Genomic DNA, 19,239 nt, shown 5'->3' on the forward strand with positions numbered 1-19,239 from the left:
ACCCTGCTTATTTAACTTATATGCAGAGTACATCATACGAAATGCAGGGCTGGATGAAGCACAAGCTGGAATCAAGATTGCTGGGAGAAATATCAATAATCTCAGATATACAGATGACACCACCCTTATGGCAGAAAGTGAAGAAGTAAAGAGTCTCTTGATGAAAGTGAAAAAGAGTAAAGAAGCGGGCTTAAAACTCAACATTCCAAAAACTAAGATCATGGCATCTGGTCCCATCACTTCATGGCAAATAGATGGGGAAACAATAGAAACAGTGACAGACTTTCTTTTCTTAGGCTCCAAAATCACTGCAGATGGTGATTGCAGCCATGAAATTAAGACACTTGATCCTTGGAAGAAAAGCTACGACCAATCTAGACAGCATATTAAAAAGCAGAGATATTACTTTGCCAACAAAGGTCTACCTAGTCAAAGCTATGATTTTTCTAGTAGTCATGAATGGATGTGAGAGTTGGACTATAAAGAAAGCTGAGTGCTGAAGAATTGATGCTTTTGAACTATGTGTGGTGTTGGAGAAGACTCTTGCGAGTCCCTTGGACTTCAAGGAGATCCAACCAGTCCATCCTAAAGGAAATCAGTCCTGAATATTCATTGGAAGGACTGATGCTGAAGCTGAAATTTCAATACTTTGGCCACCTGATGCAAAGAACTGACTCATTTGAAAAGACCCTGATGCTGGGAAAGATTGAAGGTGGGAGGAGAAGGGGATGACAGAGGATAAGATAGCTGGATGGCATCACCAACTCAATGGACATAAGTTTGTGTAAGCTCCGGGAGTTGGTGATGGACAGGGAGGCCTGGTGTGCTGCAGTCCATGGGGTCGCAAAGAGTTGGACACAACTGAACTGAACTGATATGGGCTGAACTCAGTCCATAGAAAACTGTTGGTGCTTATAAAATTCAAGCACCGCTAAAAAAAATTCCTCTATCCAAGAGATTATACAATCAAAGATTGAAAATCATATTCCAGCAACAATATTTTCTAGACTTGGATTTATTTCTTCAGCTGAGATGTGTGGCATGTGGAATCCTAGCTCCCCAATCAGAGATGGAACCCATGACCCCTGCAGTGGAAGTGCAGAGTCCTTACCACTGTAAGTACTTGGACTTTTTTTTTTCATATTTTCCTAATTTCTCATACCCATAGCTTCCAGATTTTCAGATTTCATGGATCAGCAAAATTTCTAAAACCATATGGCAATCAACATAAAATTTCTAACTTTTCGTTTAGAAAATTAAGGACATGAGAAACAAACAAATAAACATATAAAATATGTTAATGTCTTCATTTAGTAAAAGACATTTTAACAACAAAAATGTGTAAATGACTTAATCTCAAAAATCATCCTTGAGCTTGAATTAATTTAGCTTTATGAAATTGACTCTGTTGTCTTTATTTTCTTATTTTAAAACTTCTGATGAAATATTCGTATGGCAGGGCATCAGGGGAGGGGGTCAAGACTTGCAAACCAGTGCTCTGAGCTGTCTAAGCACATTGTACATTGCAGTTTGAAAGAGGTGACTAAAAGAGCCACTTAAGAGTTTCTCCTGTGAAATGGGTGATATTTGATGGTTGACTAAGATCAGGATCTTCCATTTTTGCTGCATATGAAAGTCACCCAGAGAATTCCTTATACTCTTGAGGCCCAGGCCATAATCTCTATCAATTTCATCAGAAAAATATAATCTCTAGAGATGCAACCTACTGATCAGCACTTTTTAAGACTTCCCAGGAAATTCCAGTGTGCAACCAAGGTTAAGAACCAAAGCTGGAACTTCACTGCTCAAATCAACAGTATCAGCATCTAACCTGGGGCTTATTAGAACTGCAGAATTGCAGGCCCCACCCTGAATCAAAACCTGTATTTTAACATGGTTTCCAGGTGATTCATTTGCATATTAAAGTTCGAGATTCCTTATAAAGAGGAAATTGATGCCACCATATTTTCAAAAGTACCATCCATTCTTTTCTTTGAAGCCTAACCAGCCTCACCCAACTCCGCAGAAATCAAGAGATCAAGGGATGACAGCCCACAGTGACAGAGGACTTTGTCCACAATCTCATTGGCAGAGAATGCTTTCTAGTTTAGTTGAAAGAAAAAAGCACCTCAAATCCTGAAAAATGAATCATTTACTCTCTTCCATTAAGGCCTCCATCTTTAGAGTGACCACCTAGCTTGATCAATCTCATGCCCTGAGGCAATGGTTCACAAACTTGGGTGTATATTAGAACTAAGTGAATAATAAACCACAGAGGTCCAAGCTCCTGAAACAGAGTAGGCCGGGTCTTTGTACTTTTACCAAGTTCCCCAAGTAACTCAGATAACCTTTCAAAGTTTTTGAACCATAGTCCTAAGACATAGGCTATCATATTAAAAGAATTTTAGATCTTCTCCCCTTTTTTCAAGATCGCAGTACAAATTTCCTTCACAGTACAGAAATACTGACATTTCATATTACAGAATACAGGTTTTTAACTCTGTGTTGGGAGAGTTATTTAGATGGCAGTAGATATCCCAATCAGAGAAGGCAATGGCACCCCACTCCAGTACTTTTGCCTGGAAAATCCCATGGATGGAGGAGCCTGGTAGGCTGCAGTCCATGGGGTCGCTAAGAGTTGGGCATGACTGAGCGACTTCACTTTCACTTTTCACTTTCATGCATTGGAGAAGGAAATGGCAACCCACTCCAGTGTTCTTGCCTGGAGAATCCCAGGGATGGGGGAGCCTGGTGGGCTGCCATCTATAAGGTCGCACAGAGTCAGACACGACTGAAGCGACTTAGCAGCAGCAGTAGCAGCAGCAGATATTCCAATAAAGTCTATAATTATAAACAATTATCAGTTTCCTTTTTCAGAAGAATTGGTTAATTTTATGATAGTTAAAATCCTATCAGAGAGCAGTAGAGGAGTGTTTGACCCCAAAGGACATCTTTAAATGTGCATCACTTCCCTCAGTGTGTAGAGATGGGATTTAAAAAAAAAATCTGGATTAGCAGATTGCAGTTGACCTTCTGGAATCTCCCAGTCAGAAAAACTGATCTGACTTCTGTTGTAGCCTCTCAGATAGTTTTAGGGAGCTAGTACTGTGGGCTGCCAACCTCTTGGTTCATGAACTCTACAATGCCCTGTTTTGTAAATGTTATCTTAATCTCATAGTTGAGAAAGATTTTGAAAGCTTTGAATTACAGTAAGGTTAGGAAAGATTGAACAAAGGTGAGGCTGACAAAGGGAAACACTGGGAGAGCAACTGGAGAAGTCAGTGCCCTATACACTTGAAATTTTCAAGAATATTGAAAAAGGGCAGTTATCGTTCCCTGCCTTGAACAATCCCAAGAGTTCTGGAAGCAAAGAAGCCAACAGGCAAGCAGGTATTTACTTGCCCTGTTTATAACATGGACTTTGTATCCCTGGGACCTTTATGGTATAGTCTCATAAAATAGTGACTGGTCTGCTTTTTCAGGTTGCCCAACACCTCCTAGAAGGGTTCTTGACGTTGGCTGAACACTAGCATCACCTATGAAGGTGTACAAATGCTGATGCCATATTCAGCCCTTTGGAAGTTTAAACCAGAAGCTGTGGTGGGGGATTCATATCCATATTTGTGAAGCTCTCCAAGTTAGTCCAATCTACAGACAAGGCTGAGAACCATTGTCTGTTGGGGGCCAGAGTGAGGTACTCCGCCCGTGACAAAGGTCATGAGGAAGGAGGCTCGACATACGCAAAGGCGGGAACGAGCCTCAGGAGTCCCCCTGGAACTCCTCGAGTATCTACCCCCATAACCAGAGCCTGCCTACTTTACTACTTTGTGCTTTCACCTACATCTCTGACTTTACGGGGGGCTGTCCCCCACCACCTCTTTCGGAGAAGGAGTTAACTTAGAGCTCCAGTTAATAATCATTCCTGGGCGTGATAAGAGTGTTTTAACCTACAAACTCCTCTGAAGGTTCTCTAGCCTGCCTGACAGGCTTGTCCGGCCACATGTGATTGCTCACAGCCTCCCAACCGTGAGAGGCACGAGATGCTTTAAACCTTCTAAAAACAGGTTCCTTAGAAAAGTTAGAAAACTATTAGTATAAGTATAATGGGCTGATTAGAAATTGTATTGGTGAAGGGTTTTTCATTTGTTGAGCCAATGTTTGTTGCTAAGTCTCCACATCCCCTGCCCTTACACACATTAATGAATATATAGAAGAAATAAGTATTAACCTTTGATATTAATCACGTTAGACCTTAGGCTAAGTAAATTCTTTCCTTAACTAAAACCCACTACATCCTCACCCTATAGGAATGTAACTTTATTTGGGTAGTGTCTGTTTTGAGAATAATCAGCCCTGGAGAAATAAGTGTCCTGGTTGACTGACCGCTGTCACAAGGAGAGGGTCATAAATTGTCAGCAGGCCCCCCTGGCCAGAAGATGATGTAACACCCCTAAGACCTCTGTATACATTTGTATGAAGCACCTGACTTTGATAAAAGTCAGGACTGCTGACCCCGCGTGACTTTTGCATAACATCTCAGTGTATAAAAGTAGACCATGGAAAATAAAGAATTGGGATCAGTTTCTCGAAATACTGGTCTCCCCATGTCACTCTCTCTCTCACTCTGGTTGAGTCTCCATCTGGAGCGCGGAACCCACCATGCTTACTAATTATGCCTGGGCTTCTAAGATCCGACCGGGGAGGCCTCAGTGTCTCCTCTCCTTCGGGAGAACGGAAGGACGCCTGTGGCCTACGTAAGTGGTGCAAACTTCTTGTCTTGAAGTTTTATTGGTCTCCCGCGTAAACCAAGCTACTCAGCCTCTTTTCTCCACTGAATTTTCCTACTGAGCTATCCTCATCCTATTACTCTGTATATCTTTGATAAAATATTTAAATAAATAGGTCACCGACGCCATCCCCGCTTCGAATACCCTGGATCAGCCGGGGCAGGACCCCGGCAATTGTCCTAGAAAACAGAGATAGTGAGGAGGTGGCAGAAGAGTGGGATACTCTGCTTCTGGGTGGAACAATGGATCAGTGTAGAGGAAGAAAGTCTTGGTAGTGGCTGAACTCTCAGACTTTAAGAAAAGTAAGGGATAACAACACAATATGTTATGCTGGAAAGAACAAGATCTCATACACATAAAAGAAGTACAGCTGACCCCTGAACAACGTGGCTTTGAACCGCAGAGGTCCACTTGTACGTGCATCTTTTCAACAGTAAGTACTAGAATATAATCCCTGGTTGGTTGAATCCCTGGATGCTGAGGAACCACAGATACAGAGGGTGGACTGTAAGTTGTATATGGATTAACTCCTGTGTTGTTCAAGGGTCTACTGTATTTTCCTTTCAGTTCAGTTACTACCAAGAGCTGCCATGGCAGGAGCAATAGCTATAATCTTTTCTCCCCTCAACATTTGTAAGCATCCCTAGTGCCCGAATTTTGGTCTTAATATTGTGCTATACCTAAAAAAGGAACCACAAACCAGAGGCTAGTTAATTCCATGTCCCTCGTCAGGATAAAATCAGTATAGTCTGTAACACCCTGTTGTTGCTAGGAAGCCAAAGATATTTTTAAAATAGCAGGGGCAGTGCTAAAAGGAAAAAAGGAGCAGCTTAACCGTTTGTCAAGTTGTGAGCATTTATAGCAAAAGTCATTAAGTAAAGCAAGCTGTGCTTATAAAAAGGCCATGAAGCTCATAAGAAAAGAGTGAATGTAAAGAAAATGTACAAAAATATAATTGTAATGTCAAAGAAGGATGACTATTACCATTGCATTTAAATGTATTTACTCAAGTAAGTAGGAAAATGCTTATATGTAACTGTGTAGATACAGATAGATATTTTGTGGGTTTTTGTTATTTCTGTTCATAAAGTATAGATATCTGCCATTTTTAGTTTGTGTAAACCACAAATAATTAAGACAACTTAGAAGTCAAATTGTCCTAGAAATAGCAGAAGCTATAACATGACTGGAAAAGCCCCATCAGCATTTGTGGTCTTACATGAAGTGATGTAGAAGAAGAATCCTGCAGCTAACTAGCACCTGTTGTCATATACAATTTCCAATTAGAAAGATGATACAACCATTTATTCCAAAATAAATATTTAGTTTACTGTCCTGAAGAAGAAATCTAAATTTTCAAACTCACTCTCCTGTCACTCTGGGAGTGAAACCTCTTGGTGACCCAACTAATTATAAAACAATGCCAATCAGAAAAGCATATATTTTAAAACATTGAGACCAGGCCAGGTTAATATAGCATAAAAATATTACAATGAGTCATGTCCTGCCAGAGACTGAAAACAAATAAAAATTGAATGACACCCCATCTTTTAACTTCTTTAATAAATGAGAATTCGTATGAAAAACAGAAGCAAGGATCCTATGGAAGACAGGATAAGCCCCCTACCCCCACAGGATGCTCTTGTCCTAATACCCAGAGCCTGTGAGTGTTACCTTACATGACAATGGAAATTTTCCATGTGTGATTCATTTAAGGATCTTGAGATGGGGAGATGATCCTGGGCTGGGTCTAATCTAAGAGAGAGGTTCCTTATAACAGAGCAGCAGGAGGGAGACATCCCTGGTGGTCCAGAGGTTGGGGTTTTGTGCTTCTACTACAGGGGGCATGGGTTCAATCCCTGGTTGAGGAACTAAGACACTGTAAGCTGCACAGTGAGGCAAAAAAAAAAAAAAAAGGAGAGAGAGAGAGAAAGCAGAGCGGGAGGTCAGAAGAGAAGATGCTAGCTATGTTGCTGGCTTTGATATGGAAGAAGGGAACCATGTGCCATAGGATGTAGGCAGCCACTGGAGGCTGGAAAGACCAAGGAATTGGATTCTCCCCTGGAGCCTCCTGAAGGATCACAGCCCTGGGGGGTTCATTTTAGACCTCTGACTTGCAGAAGTGTAAGATAATAAATCTTGTGTTAAGTCACTGCTGCTGCTGCTAAGTCGCTTCAGTCATGTCCGACTCTGTGCGACCCCATAGATGGCAGCCCACCAGGGTCCCCCATCCCTGGGATTCTCCAGGCAAGAACACTGGAGTGGGTTGCCATTTCCTGCTCCAATGCATGAAAGTGAAGTCGCTCAGTTGTGTCCGACTCTTTGCAACCCCATGGACTGTAACCTACCAGGCTCCTCCATCCATGGTATTTTCCAGGCAAGAGTACTGGAGTGGGGTGCCATTGCCTTGGTAATTTGTTAAAGCAGTAATAGGAAACCAGTAGCAGCTCCCATTGTTAAAAGTGAAAACTAGGTGATAAAAATATATTCAAGCTAGTGGATGGCAGCTTGAATTTAATTCATCTTGAACTTAGCAAGCAGTTCCGGAATCCAACCAAAATTAAGTGATCACCAATCCACTTAATCTGCATTTCTAGCCTCTTGAGATGATTTTTCTTCTTTCCAGTCTGCTAGAATTACACACATGCATTTAAATTCCAGGATCATGTAAGGATAAGAATAAAAGTAGGGGCAAGAATGTAAACAAAATTAAATCTATGATATTAATAGCATTGTGCTTAGTTTTATTGTTAAAAAATTAATCAGCTCTCTAATCAATGTGGTATTTTATGTGTATATTTTCCTTTTTAAAATATTTAGAGCATTCAAGGAAATTTGAAATGCTAGGCTTGTGATTAAGTTAAATGTTTTAGAGCATTTGATTAAGTTGCAATCAGTGTTTAAATGGTTGATGAGACTTGTTTTGTTCATTTAATATGTATTTGATTTAGTGGCTGTATAAGTTAGTATGTGACCATTTAAAGCAATTGCTCTGAAACTTAAACACAACACCAGAATCACCAGGAGGCCAATTGTGTTTCTGATTCAGTGGGTCTGGTTGTTGTTTTAGGGGCCCCCAAAATTTGCATTTCTAATGAGCTGCCATGTACTGCTTATGCTGCTGGTTTGGGGACCGCACTTTGAGAACCACTGAGGAATATGAGAAATGGAATATTCCCTGACATATCAGTAAACAAAGGATATCACAGTCATCAGTGATTAAAGCTACCACGGATGGTGAGCTGGTGAGCCCTGAAAAAACTCAGGATGTGAAAACACAAGGTACTGGCCCCAGACAACTGAGGTGCATATCAAAGGAATGATTTCAGTGAGCCAGACTCTTACATCTTTCCATACATGAAAAACCACTAAATTCCTTAACTTGGGATATCTGGCTTTCTACATTCAGACTATCTGCCCTTTGTTGCAAAACTTCTATATAACCTGTCTCCTCTGAGCAGTTCTCTTGGGGTTACTTGAGATGCTGCCTCCTGGGCTTGAAGCCACAAAAGTTCCCACACAATAAAACATAACTCTCAACTTTTAGGTTGTGAGTATTTTTTAAGTCCATAAATATTTGCTCTTTTTTCTAATGTTGCTCTTTTATGTTTATTGAAATGCTTAATTCATAAGACTATTATATTGGACTTCCCCGGTGGCTCAGCGGTAAAGAATCTGCCTGCAATTCAGGAGACATGAAGACACTGGTTTGACCTCTGAGTCAGGAAGATCCCCTGGAGGAGGAAATGGCAACTTACTCCAGTATGCTTGCTTAGAGAATCTCATGGACAGAGGAGCCTGGCAGGCTATATAGTCCATGGGGTTGCAAAGAGTTAGACATGACTGAGTGACTAAACAAAACAAACAAAAATATTTGCTCTTTTTTTCTGTTTACTCTTTTTATGTTTATAGAAATGCTAAATTCATAAGATTAAGATATTGAACTGTAAAACAAAGTACAAAGAATAGGGAATATTTCTATAGACAATAAAGCCTCTTGGACATTAAAGAATCTATGAGCAAGGGGGAGCATGACAAAGGTTAATAGAAAATGTCACTTCAATCCTTCAGCCACAGAAGCTACAGGTGAAATGGATTCAATGATACGGGGGAAGGAGCAACTCCTAAGCTGTTTTCACATTGGAATCACTTGGGAAAACAAAGATATTAGAGATCTCTAAATAGTCAATATTATTTTGTCAATAATGTTGCCTTCTGCTTTATGTTTAAAGGCACTATAAATCATAGAGAAATCACCATTCTTAGTTTTCTTCCAGTCTACTAAAAATCTTTAAAAAAACACTTTTCACTGGAAACAATGACAAACCTCTAATTTGGGCTGGACTTAGAGGCCCACTAACAGTGATCTGGGCCTTTTATGTTGTCGTTTAGTTGCTAAGTCACGTTTGACTCTTTTGTGACCCCACGGACTGTAGCCTGCCAGGTTCCTCGGGCCATGGGATTCTCCAGGCAAAAATACTGGAGTGGTTTACAATTTCCTCCTTCAGGGGACATTCCTGACCCAGGGATCAAACCTGGGTCTCCTGCTTGGCAGGAGAATTCTTTACCATGGATTCACTGGGCTTTCTATATAGCCCTCCAGAAATTAATTATCCCAGCTTTACATATTGTAAGAGCTGTGTTATGTGTTACAAATGAAAGGTTGACAAAGTTAAAAATACTCTCTGGCTCTGTAATGACTTTTCATTTTGGTCCCTCTTCATTTCCATTGAACATATAGTTTTGTTTGCCTTCTGGTGGATTCCTGCAGCTTTACAGTCTTAGGAATCTGTCAACAGTGGTAGCAAAACAGCTTTTGCAAAATCCAAAGTACCCAAATTTAAAGTTTCTGACACTGATCAATTTGCTCTGGATGTTTAATTAGCTATATGAGGATTTAAAATGAATAGTCAACAAGCTCAAATATTTATTCAACTTGATTTTGCCTAAATGTTTTAAAATGGCAACTATTTTTCACCATTATCTCTTTTCCTGTTGTTTAGAAAAAGGAGGAGCATGACATAGGATTGTAAATGGGAAGATGGTTGAGGAGATAAAATGTTAACATTGATTATTTCTGGATGATGGCAGTATTGGTGGTTCTAACTATTTTAAAAATCTCTTTTAGTATTTTTTTTTTTTACCAAAAAGAGTATGACTGTAATAACCAGAAAAAAACATACCATTCAAAGAAGGAAATTTCTCCCAAACATGATTTTGAAAGTAATTGAAAATGAAATAGGACTTCCTAGAGTAATGGCTAATTCTTGGCTTTAGTGAAGAGATGTGCAAGGGAGTTATCAAAGACTAATAGCGTTATGTCAAAATGACCCAGTAGCCAACTTGAAGACAGATCACATTGGCCAAATAGGGTACAATTTAAGCACCAATAAGAGTATTAACTGCAATGAATTGAAACCTTCAAGTATTAATATATTAAAATGTATGAGTTTATGAAGATACTATAAAACAGAGGAACATTGAGAAGAGCCATAGTAAGATCTATTTTAATTCAGTGTAAAAGAGAACGCTCTGTCAGTTTCTATGAATTCTGATCAGAAAAGTCAGACCGTATAAAAATAGAACAAGATAGCTGTGCATATAAAGAATACCCTGATGCTGGGTATTTTCATGCAGGCTAAAGAATGATTTCGAAGGAATGGTGTGGAGGAGGCATGAAAAGGATGGTTGATATAAAATAGCTCATAAAGATCTTTGAAATCTCAAGTTTCTATTATTCTTTAATATTTTCCCCTTTGGTATGAAATCAAAACTTGTTTAGGAATTAACTAAAACTCCCAGAAAGCCAAAATAAAGCAAAGAACCAAAACAATAAATACTGTAAACAAAGTCTCCTACGGCCGGAGGAAGACCTGATGCAGAGTCCATGTGTGTGGGTAAACAGATACTAAAAACAAACAAAACCCCAAACCCAAATAGTGTGCTGGGCCAGATCTTAAGAGCAAACATGTATATGGATGAGATGGGCAATCACTCAACAATCCTGATATGCTTAGAAAGAGTTACTGCTGCTGCTGCTAAGTCGCTTCAGTCGTGTCCGACTCTGTGCGACCCCATAGACGGCAGCCCACCAGGCTCCCCCGTCCCTGGGATTCTCCAGGCAAGAACACTGGAGTGGGTTGCCATTTCCTTCTCCAATGCATGAAAGTGAAAAGTGAAAGTGAAGTCGATCAGTCGTCTCCAACTCTTCGAGATCCCATGGACTGCAGCCTACCAGGTTCCTCCATCCATGGGATTTTCCAGGCAAGAGTACTGGAGTGGGGTGCCATTGCCTTCTCCGTAGAAAGAGTTTATTAGTTCCTAAACTATCAGAACATGGTGGATGCATTGCAAAAGCTAAAGACAGACAGTGGTTGTATTCTCATAGGGTCGTGCCATGCATTCTTTCCTATGTCCCTATCCTGCCTTGAATTTCTGTGTGTCCTAGCGTTGACCTAAAAAATATTAACAACCTGAAAGTTAAGAGTTATGTTTCATTCAGTGGGAATTTTTAGGACTTCAAGGCCGGGAGACTGAATCTCAAGTAACCAGGAAGAGAACTGCTCCAAGGAGGTGAGGAGCCAGGTTATATAGAAGTTTTGTTAACGAAGGGCAGGTGGTCTGAACATCTGAAGATTGTTGTTAATTAAAGAAAACTAGGTAACCTAACAAGGAATTCAGTTAACTTAATTCAAAAGGTAACCTAACTTAACTTTTCTTTGTATGGAAAGATGCAAGAGTCTGGGCTCACTGAAATCATTCCTTTCATATTCATCTCAGCTATCTGGGGCCAGTATCCTGTTCTCACATCCTGAGCTTCCTTCCTCAGGGCTCACCTAGGTAGTGGCCGCCATTCTGATGGCTGCTAGATCACAGGTATTCTCCTTCCTGAGTGCCCTTAGGGCTCACCAACGCACATTGGAGGGTTGCAGTCACTGATGACTGGGACTTCCTTGTTTACTGATATGGCAAGAAATATTCCATTTCTCACCCCTAATTTCCAGTATGTTATCAATGATGTCTCTCTCCAACCAGTTGAATAACTGATTGGCCAACAGTAGGAGGAATTTTGGGCTGTGTATAATGATACCGTTGAGAACCCTGTAATCATTTAAAAATGGGCATTTCCTGTTTTTATTTTTTATGGAAACAGGCTAAGGCCCTAGAGAAGGCGTAGACTTTATCCCCAGTGTAAATTGGCCAAGGAATAAACTTGCTGACTGAATCTCCCTCTGGGATGGAGAATATTCCAGTGCTCTGATATTCTCTACCCAGGTTATAATTTTAGTTATATCAATATAAGAATGACAAGGAAACAAAATAATACCTTCAGCACACCTAGATTGGCTCCCCCTCAAAGATGGAAGCACAGGGATGTTGAATGAAATTGCCATATTTTTGATGTATATGTTTTGAAGACCTCAGAGATAAATGGTTAGGGCATAATGGTATTCATAACGACCTCCTCAAAATGTGCTATAGGAATTTTAGTGTTGGGTCAGTGTAAACTGACTAGGAGACCACGAAGATGGCCAGAATTGAGTCAGGGCTTCTCCTGAGATTGAATTAGACTGTAACTTGATTCAGTGAAAAATACACGAATTTCTCCCATGTGCCTGTCCTTTAAAAGCACTATGTGATTTACCCTCATATAACTCATTGGGATACATATTTGTACATCCATTTTACAACTGAGAAACCTAAGTCTCAGAAGCAACTGGTCCAAACCACAGGGCCAATGTGCTATGAGCTGTGACCTAAAGTCCAACCCTGCTTCGAAGCCCTTACTCTTACACTATGGCAAACTGCCTCTGAACTACATCATATTTCATGTTGTGAACAACTGGCTTTTGTTACTATTTACCCAAGGACATAAAACTGCCATGCTGCTTGGTGGCCTCTGTAAAGATTCATGGAGACATCATATTTCCTATTTAGATACAAATTTATTAGTATCCAGTTAGGTACATATTTCCCATTATGTACCAACATTTTAAAACATTTTACCAAGAAACCTAAATAAGATTACCTTTTTTGGTCCTAAAATCATTACTATAAATATCTTAGAAACAGTATTCCAGCTTTTCAAAACATTCCTTTCAATATGACAATAGTTTAACTCCTACTCTTTTTTTTTTTTCACATTCCTACTCTTAAGGACCGTGTCTCATCCACAAATTCCTTTGTAACTTCCGTTATTTGAACTACCAGAATGACAATGATTTGAAACCCTTCCACATTGCTGCAGGGCCATATGGATATGTGGTTGTGTAGTGGGTTGAATGTTGTTGTTCAGTTGCTAAGTCATGTCTGACTCTTTGCAGCTCCATGGACTGTAGTCTGCCAGGCTCCTCTGTCCATGTGATTTTTTCCAGGCAAGAATACTGGAGTGGGTTGCCATTTCCTTCTCCAGAGGATCTTCCCAACCCAGGGATCGAACCTGTGCCTCCTGCATTGGCAGGTGAATTCTTTACCACTGAGCCACCCCCAAGCCCAATGGGTTGAATGGTGTCCCCCAGATTCATATCTACCAGGAAACTGAGAATGGGGCAGAGTTTGGAAGTAGGGTCTTTGCGAATGTTATTAGTTAAGATGAAGTCATGCTGGGGTAGGCTGGACCCTAAATCCAGTGACAGATGTTTTCCTTAGAAGAGGTGAAGAAACACAGAGATATACAGAGAATATCAAGGTGGAATCATAGACTGGAGTGACAAGCTACAAGCCGAGCTACAAGCTGAGGAGTGCCAAAGCTTGCTGAGAGCCTCCAGAAGCTAGGAAGAGGTGAGGAAAGATTCTTCCCTAGAGCCTTCAGGGAGAACATGGCCTTGCTGGCATGTGGATTTGGGGCTTCTAGCTTCCAGGACTGGAGAAGGCAATGGCACCCCACTCCAGTACTCTTGCCTGGAAAATCCCATGGACGGAGGAGCCTGGTAGGCTGCAGTCCATGGGGTCGCTAAGAGTCAGACACAACTGAAGTGACTTAGCAGCAGCAGCAGCAGCAACAGGAGCCTCCAGGACTGTGAGAGAATAGATCTGTGTTGTTTCTAAGCCACCAAGTTTGTGGTAATTTGTATGGCAGCCCTAGGAAACTAATACAGTGGTTTATGCTGAGTTTCCTTCCTACTGGTTTTACACTGGCAGAAAACACTTTAGCAATCACTACCATAAGTAAATTACCTCTATAGGGGACTTAATTAGAGTAGAACAATGTTACATTATTTGGTTTTATATGGTGCCTTTCATACACGTTTCCTGAAGCTGTTTTACTAAGTACTGTGTTAAAGTGAAAATGACTGTGAAGCTATTGTATTATGAACCTTTCAATAGTGGACTCAGAGCATTAGGCATGAACAGCTGTCATTATGGAAGAAACAGAAAGGCTTGAAAGTGGAGTGATAATGTCCCACTGCTGTTGCTAAGTTTCATCCATTTTTAAACTTCCAAAGAGTAAGTGATCTGGAGAAGGAAATGGCAACCCACTCCAGTAGTCTTGCCTGGAGAATCCCATGGACAAAGGAGCCTGGTGGGCTACAATGCATGGGGTCACAAAGAGTTGGACACGACTGAGCGACTAACACACACAAGGTGTCATATCTAAAAAGACAAGCCCGGAGTGAAGGGAAAAATAGAACATCCAACCCTTGACCCTGGTAGAGCACCTGAGAATTAACAAAATCTGAAAATAACACCAGATTTGAAGCAAATGTAATGGAATACATATGTATATCTTTTGTAGCTTCTGATATGTTAGGGGTGGAAAAGAGTCACTAAGAGAGACTTTTCTAAAGAGGGAAGTGAGCAATGGTCAATTTTCACCAATGGGAGACTGACCCTACAGGGATCCACAATGAACTGAGGATCCATACTGAATCTTCAGGCTGTCTTTCCATGGGTGTAGGATACACGTCCTTACTAGTTTAGCAAAATTCAGAAGAGAAATCATGGCCCATTTTTTTTGGGGGGGGGGCAAGAGTTAACACAGCAGTCCTGAGATGGCTGTCTTTAAAAGGCCTGCTTCCTAGGTTGGTCCTTGGCTGGCATCTGGGAACTTGAACTTTGGTGGGAGGGTTTCCACCATTCCCAGAAATGATAAGGATGGCTCACTCCCTAAACTGTTTGTAAAAATACTATGGATTATGCTGAACAGAATCTTTTTGGGAGTCTAGAAGCTGGCTTCATGCTAGGCAGACGGTGCCTATGTGACCAGTCCCCAATAAAAGTCTTATGCACTCTGTGTCTAATGGGCTTCCATGAAAAATAGCATTTCACACATGTGGCCACAGCTGATTGCTGGGGGAACTAAGCATGAACTGTTGACCCCACCAGGAGAAGACCCTTGCAACCTTGTGCCTGGTCTCCCCTGGCCTTTGCCCATGTGCCTTTTCCCTTTGCTTTCTATCCTTTTTTTTTTTGTAATGAATCTTAGCCATGACCATATCCTGAGTCATGCGAATCCTCCTAATGGATCATTGAACCTGGGGTTGGTCTTGGGACCCTGACATACCAACTCCTCCACAATATCAGTCAACAGCTCCATCTGAGCACTCCCTTTCACTCCCCAGTGGTGCCCTCAGATTATACGATACTCAACTAAGACTTAGCTAAAGAGAATTCACCAATGATATATGTGTGTGTGTGTATATATATATGCTGTATATATTGGCTGTTGTTGTTCAGTCGCCCAGTCATGTCCGACTCTTTGCAACCCCATGGACTGCAGCATGCCAGGCCTCTCTGTCCCTTACCATCTCCCAAAGTTTGCCCAAGTTCTTGTCCATTGCATCAGTGATGCCATACAGCCATCTCATCCTCTGATGCCCTCTTCTCTTGCCCTCAATCTTTCCAGGCATCAGGGACTTTTCCAATGAGTCAGCTGTATATATATTGGCTGTATCACATGGCATGCAGGGAGGGGCCTTAGTTCCCTAACCAGGGATCGAACCCGTGCCTCTGGAGTCTTGACCACTAGACTGCAAGGGAAGTCTCCTGTCCCCCTCACCCACTACATTTTGACAAGTGAACAGGTTTAATTATTGTAATCAAGTAAGAAAAGAGCAATGGGGCTTCCCTTGTGGCTCAGCGATAAAGAATCGGCTTGCAATGCAGGAGCTGCAGGAGATGCAGGTTTGACCCGGGTTGGGAAGATCCCCTGGAGCAGGGCATGGCAAGCCACTCCAGAATTCTTGCCTGCAGCATCCCATGGACAGAGGAGCCTGGCGGGCTACAGTCCAGAGGGTCACAAAGAGTCTGACGCGACTGAAGCAACCTAGCATGCATGCAAGAAAAGAGCAATACATTTTATTTTGAATGTGTATTTAGGTCTTTTACTTCTTGATCTGGTTTTTCCTTCTTTTGGTGTCTTAGACAGGACCAGCTTGTAAGGGTACATTGTTTTTTAAATTTGCAAGTTTAAACTATGTTTATTTGCTGATATAAAAACGTTGCTAGCTGTCCTTCTGTTCTCCAGTGCATCAAACTTGTTCTTGCCTTAAGCTTTTGTACCAGCAGCTCTTCCTGTCTGAGATGCTTTCCCTATAGCCTTTAATACCTCGCTCTATCTTTTCAGTGAGCACTCCCCTTAACAGTCACCTCCTCAGAGAGACCTTCCCTGACCACCCAATCTAAAGGAGCCCCCACTCTACCCACAGATCCCCCTGCTTTGACTTCATCATAGCACTTATTTCAACCCTCTATTGTATTCATGCTTTATTTTTTGTTTACTGAAAGCCTTCTCCCTCTAGAATATAATTTCCACTCGAAAAAGTATTTTGTTTGATTTGATCAGCATTTTATTCTCAGTGCTAAACCAACACCTGGAAGAAAAATCAGGCATTGGGTTAATATTTTTGAATAAATGAATAATTAAATCATTTGATTAAATAAATGACATTTTGGAAATTGCACTTAACAGTTTTCAGGACACTGGCCCAATTTGCTTTATTTTTTTTTCTGTTGCCATATTCAGTATTTTCCCCATCAGGTTTTTTTCACCAGTGGGCAGTCACTATTTTTTTGTTCCACCAGACCCCCAAAGCAGCCAGACAGGCAGATTAGTGAAGCAACACCGTCAATCAATGTCAGATGTACGCTTGCCTCAATTCCAAAGGGCCAGCACTATCATTTAAACATCATCCAATCTCTGCATCTTACAGAGTTTAACTGCTATAAAAAGTAAGGAGGCAATTGCAATGGGTTGTACTGTGCATATTGGCAGGGTCGATGCCATTAAGATTCACTTCCTTGCTTCTCCTGTTCAATTACTTCTGTGCAAGGCGGTGGATTTCCCTTGTCTTCTTCAATTTAGATTTAGTGAATTTCTGAATCTCAGCCATATCTTGTTTGTCAGGAATTTGGGCAGATGAAGCAGTGATGGGGTGCACAAAAGAGTCAGATTTCCACAGTATCTACTCTACCCACCCCCCATTTCTGATATCTCCATCACCCATTCCAGCCTCTTATGATATTGCACTACCCTAATTTTCCTTGTACCTTAACAATTTACTCCTGTCCCTCCCTAAGTGTACCTGTCTTTGAGGTTTGCTGCTGCTGCTGCTGCTAAGTCACTTCAGTCGTGTCTGACTCTGTGTGACCCCATAGACGGCAGCCCACCAGGCTCCCCGTCCCTGGGATTCTCTAGGCAAGAACACTGGAGTGGGTTGCCATTTCCTTCTCCAATGCATGAAAGGGAAAAGTGAAAGTGAAGTCCCTCAGTTGTGTCCGACTCCCAGCAACCCCATGGACTGCAGCCTACCAGGCTCCTCTGTCCATGGGATTTTCCAGGCAAGAGTACTGGAGTGGGGTGCCATTGCCTTCTCTGGTCCTTGAGGTTTCAGTTCAGTTCAGTTCAGTTGCTCAGTCGTGTCCGACTCTTTGCGACCCCATAAACCGCAGCACGCCAGGCCTCCCTGTCCATCACCAACTCCCGGAATTCACTCAGACTCACGTCCATCGAGTCAGTGATGCCATCCAGCCATCTCATCCTCTGTCGTCCCCTTCTCCTCCTGCCCCCAATCCCTCCCAGCATCAGAGTCTTTTCCAATGAGTCAACTCTTCGCATGAGGTGGCCAAAGTACTGGAGTTTCAGCTTCAGCATCATTCCCTCCAAAGAAATCCCAGGGCCGATCTTCAGAATGGACTGGTTGGATCTCCTTGCAGTCCAAGGGACTCTGAAGAGTCTTCTCCAACACCACAGTTCCAAAGCATCAATTCTTTGGCGTTCAGTCTGCAATTCTCCCACAATGAGATGTGCATGCTTAGTTGCTCAGTCGTGTACAACCCTTTGCAACCCCGTGAACTGTAGCCTGCCAGGCTCCTCTGTCCATCAGGATTCTCCAGGCAAGAATACTGGAGTGGGTTACCATGCCCTCCTTCAAGGGATCTTCCCAACTCAGGGATCAAACCCAAGTCTCTTATGTGTCTTGCATTGGCAGATGGGTTCTTTACCACTAGCAGAACTTGTGATTGTTTTTCCCAGGATCTGTGTAGAGCTCCTCTAATGAAGGACTTCCAGTGGCAATTGTTGTGTGGTGAGCAAGCACAGAAAAGAACATGTTTACACTCGTCCTCCGGTTTCAACCCATGCTTGGCTATTTGTCTCTTGCTTTGGAGGTCCCGCCCACTCCCCTGATTTCTGGGCCCTGACCTCTTTCTGGCTGCCGATCTGCACTTCTGCACTCCTTCACTCTCTATTGAATGCTCATCTGTTTCTCCAACTGTACCTTCTTCCAACCACTAGTTCACATGTGACACTCACTGTCATTCACTTGGTCCTATATAGAGGATCCCCACTGAAACTTCTTTCCTGGTTGTGTCCCTGGCTTCATCCCCTAACCAGCTTGTAATATTATTCTGGAACAAAGCATATTTCACTCTGGTGGAAACAGAATTATTAGGCAAATAGAATTCTAACCAGTGACAGCATATTTAGAAGAAAAACTCTTTTATGTTTATTTATTCTTCTTGTCCCTTGCATCCAGAAGATGAACACAACACGGCTTAATACTAACACTGTCTCATCTTAAATAACATAACTAAAAGTTTTAAAGATGAGTTATTTCAAATCTCTTCAGCAATTCAAATGAGGTGGATTCTTTAGTACATACTAGGGTATCGGCCATAAAAAGCAGGCAGTGTCTGCAGGGAGTTGCTTTATGACATATTGTTTTCAGAAAATAATCATTAGTCTTTGATATCAAGTGTGAGATATTTAAACACAGACATTTGCTCTGTATTTCTCTATCAGGCATGATACAATGGTGAGAGCACTGCATGGGAAGTCAGAGGACCTATGTTTCAGTCTCTAATTATAGTATAGTGATTCAGAGCCTTTTCTCACCTCTACTTTCATCCAGGTAGGGCTGAGCTACTTAGTAGTTGCTGATAGAATGTGAGTGGAAGTGATTGTGCTGCTTCCCTGCTAAGGTGGCTTTGAAGTGAGCATCCTGTCCCCAGG

The 19,239-nt window shown here is 41.7% G+C and overlaps 1 protein-coding gene across 1 annotated transcript in view; it reads right to left on the minus strand.

The window, feature by feature from the left end:
- The window catches only part of OTC (ornithine transcarbamylase), a 75,711-nt gene that overhangs the window by 27,107 nt on the left and 29,365 nt on the right, over positions 1 to 19,239 (minus strand). The window lies entirely within an intron of this gene.

Source organism: Bos javanicus, chromosome X (genome assembly GCF_032452875.1).
Source record: "Bos javanicus breed banteng chromosome X, ARS-OSU_banteng_1.0, whole genome shotgun sequence".
In the NCBI taxonomy this organism is placed as follows: domain Eukaryota; kingdom Metazoa; phylum Chordata; class Mammalia; order Artiodactyla; family Bovidae; genus Bos; species Bos javanicus.